The sequence below is a fragment of the Myotis davidii genome, unplaced genomic scaffold, assembly GCF_000327345.1.
Source record: "Myotis davidii unplaced genomic scaffold, ASM32734v1 scaffold134, whole genome shotgun sequence".
NCBI classification, from domain to species: domain Eukaryota; kingdom Metazoa; phylum Chordata; class Mammalia; order Chiroptera; family Vespertilionidae; genus Myotis; species Myotis davidii.
Window position 1 is genome coordinate 6,257,527 of NW_006288853.1, and position 4,109 is coordinate 6,261,635.

Consider the following 4,109-nt stretch of genomic DNA (forward strand, 5'->3'; position numbering starts at 1 on the left):
CCACTGGGGGCCTAGCAGCTTCCCTATCATGTTACAGGCCCATTAATGGCTTTTAGTGCTGCTGCCAGTGAGAACAGCATCTTCCTCTCAGAACGAAATAGGCAGGGAAAAGGAGTCCCAGACCCCAGGAAGCTGGGTGACCAGCATTCGGTGCCTTCTTCCTAACCGCAGAGGAGTCTGTCTGCCCCAGGTGTAGGGAGGAGAGAGAAGAGCTTCTGGCCAATGAGAAGGGAGAGGAGAGGCAGGGAGTAGGCGTCAGGGCTGCGGGGGCGAGCAGCACATGCAGCTGGCCAGTTGCTGGGAACTGTTTGCTAAGGACACAGCATCCCCACTTAATCGGAATCCTGAGATGGACTCCAGAGAATGCCCCGGGGCCTTCTGGGTCAGTATAGCCATAGTCAGAAAGGTGAGGCAGCAGGCACTCGAGGTAGGAATTACAGTTTATAAAGTCCATCCTTCTATCTCTAGCATCTGGAACTATGCCTGGCACATAGTAGGTCCGTGATAAACATTGAATGAATGAATGAAGAAAGGAATGAAAAAATGCTTTCATCACACAAGCCTGATCTCATTAATCTGCAAAGTAAGGCACAGGCAAGGCAGGCATTGCCTTGTTTTGTGGATGGGGAGCTGAGATCAAGAGCGTAAGGTCATTCATTCTCTCTGTAGTACCACGCGGAACATTCTTGGTATAGCATCCTGTGACTCCATATGAACTTCCTTTTGGGTCATGCTGGTCAGAAAATAGCCCTTCAGGGGAGGAAGTGGAGGGTATGGGTGGGGAGTGAAAAAAAGAAAAGAAAGACAATAGCCCTTCAGGGGAGGAAGTGGAGAGTATGGGCGGGGAGTGGGGAAAAAAAAAGAAAAGAAGAAAAAAAAATAACCCCTCAGGGACCCAGTTTCCTGGACACAGCCTCAGGACTAATTTCCCACATCCTCGTCCTCCTTGAACACCTGCATCTGCCTGTTTTTTTATGAGCAGCTCCGGGAAAGGGGGCCCTCCATTGGTCTCTGTGGCCACATCTGATTTAGAAGGTCTGGGCCTCTGAGAGCCAGGGGACTGGTGGCTTTCCTCTGGGAGTCAGGAACAGAATGAAGTCACACACATTCAGTTCCTTATTCTCTCACTCTTGACAGCAGCATCAGATAGCCTAGATCACCACGCTAGTTCCTGGATCTCAGGCAAGCAACCAACTCACATTGCACACCGCAAGGGCTTCCCGGGAGTCAGAGCCCAGCGTCCCAGGAGTGTTTCTGGAAGGAGCTCTCCAAGGCCAGCAGGAAGGCTCCCCTGAGCTGCAACACCTTTCATCACCTGGCCCTCCCCTGGCGGCATTCTGTCTTGTACCCCTCTCTTCTGGAGGAAGTGAGGTAGAGAGCGCAGGAACAAGGATCAAGTTCTAATGATCCTTGCTGGCTTTGCCACTCATCAACTATATCTCCTCTCCACCTCATTTTTTCTCATCTGCAAAATGGGAATGTTTCCTAATACATCATAAGGCAATTGTGAGCTTAAAGAGGATTTGTTGCAAGGTGCTTTTTAGCACAGGACAGAAACAATGCCAGTATTATTATTTTTTTATGGCAAAAAGAAAGAGAGAGAGAGAGAGAGAGAGAGAGAGAGAGAGAGAGAGAGAGAGGCAGAAAACTTCCAAAGTGCCCCAGAGCTCTCTGTTTCTACTTGTTCACCAATTCATTCATAAGAAAGCACCTATGTGAACAAGGAATGCACAAATGCCGAGGGAGAGACAAAGATAGTTAAGATGTAGTTTCTGTCCTTAAAGAATTGAAAGACTAGCACAGACTGTGCACCAAAAGATGGACACAGGGATTTCAGAGAGCTCAAAGGTCACAGAGTGGAGGGGAAGTTTTGTGAAGAGTTGGAGGCCCCAGGATTGTTCAGCCAGGTGAGGAGGCCGCGGAGGGAAGGAAGGAGTAGAGGGGTGTCATGCTGGCTGCATAACGGTCTCCAAGCCTCTTTGTTGGGGAGGAAATGAAGTCATCCTGCTCTCAAAAATCAGCATGACAGCCTCCAGCCAAGTAATCTGGAGTCATGAGAGCTGCCGGGGAGCTCTGTGAATCATGGCCGTCTGCTGGGAATTTCCTGATCACTAACCTGAGTTTCGGGGTAAGTCCTAGGGCTGCAACATCCCTGTTTACATTTGATCACGTTTATTTACAATTAATGGACTCTAAATCCAAACAGAACATGTCACCGTCTTCTGGAGGAAGTAGTGAGGCCGCTCTGAGACTATTAGCACTCTGACTCAGTCCGTCTTCCCGGAGGCTGGCAGCTTCGCCCGGTTAGCCAGGCGTGCAGAAGAACTCTCTCTGGAGGACGGTGGGTCACCTGCCTCCCTATAGCTCAGTGGTTCTCAACCTTCTGGCCCTTTAAATACAGTTCCTCATGTTGTGACCCAACCATAAAATTATTTTCGTTGCTACTGCATAACTGTAATGTTGCTTCTGTTATGAATCATAATGTAAATATCTGATATGCAGGGTGATCTTAGGCGACCCCTGTGAAAAGGTCGTTCGACCACCAAAGGGATCGTGACCCACAGGTTGAGAACGGCTGCTATAGCTGGATGGTTAACTTACACTTTCTGCAGGCAGAGGCTGGCACCCTGAGACCTCTGGCTGGAACAGAACAGAGAGGTCTGGCACTGTCCCTACCCTCCTCCACCTGTCCCTGCCCTCCTCCACCTGTCCCTCTCAAGTGGACCCAGACTCAAGGTCCAGGCTTGCCAGGCAGCAAAATGTTGCAGGTGTAGCAGGGAGAGAGACCAAGTCTTGGGTGTGGTCTTGGGCCTCTAGTGAGTTTACAGGGACTCAGACCTCTCATCTCCCATCAGGGGGGACAGTCTTGGTGGGTAGGATCCAAGTGACCCCCAAGCCCAGGTTGGGGGTGTGTGTTGTCCAGGGGGTGGTGAATGAACCCCAGAGTCTCCACTGTGCTCCTTCAACTTTGCTAGAGGGATATGCACGTGTGCATGTGTCTGTGTACAAAACTCTTTGCCTTGTACAAGAAGAGCAGGCTGAGTCCTTTATACCTGGTCAGTGGTACCGGAGGTCAGTCTTACCTGACAAGCAATTACTTTATCTTATTAGAAACAATGCCCTGTGATGAAGTAGAACACTAAACAAACATGCATTTGAAAGTCTGTCTTTTTGGGGAATGGATGATACAAAGATGTGTTTTCAAAACCTTACACAGTGTTAAATAAATCTTTCCTTTCTTGCCCTCCAGTTCCCCAATTCCTCTCCTTACAGGTGAAAACGGAACGTCCTACCCCTTTACAGCTCACTGTCTATATCAATAAGACTCTACTATTCCGTTGTCTGTGTTAACTAACTGTACGCTGGCCCAGGCATATAAATGGATTGCTCAGTCCCACCGGTGTGGCTCAGTGGTTGAGCTTCCACCAATGAACCTGGAGCTCAGGATTTGATTCCCCATCAGGGCACATGCTTGGGTTGGGCTCCATCCCCTGTAGGGGGTGTGCAGGAGGCAGCGGATCAATGCTTTTCTCAACATTGATGTTTCTATCTATCTCTCTCCTTTCCTCTCTGAAATCAATCAAAACCTATTTAAAACAAAAGAAAATCAATACATGGATTGTTCATCACAGGAACTTCCTGAAAGACTCATCAACACTTCCACAGAAAGAAGGCACCACCAGTTTGTGCCCTAAGACTTTATTTTCACACTCCTACAATCTTGTGTCACGACCCTAATCTAATCCTTATCAAGCCCTCGCTTTCTTTTTTGCTCGATCCCCCGCCACACAAGCCCTCACTTCCGAAGAATGCCCTTTGACCAAACTGCAAATCCTCAATAAAACCCGACCTCGCCTTCCCCCTTCCTCATGCACTACCAGACTCGCTCCCCGAGGTCTCAGCTTGGTCTTATCCACTGGGTGTGCTGATAATTTTGGGGAGGGCTGGCATTCGACATAAGCAGCCTCTGTTTTCAGCGGGGACGTGACATGTGCACTTGCACCCTGAGAAAAAGCCTCCAGAGCCCTGAGACCTGCGGACCGTGCCCGGTACCCGGGGTCCTCACGCACCCTCCCGGGCAGGTGGAGGCCCAGGCGGGCCGGCTGGAG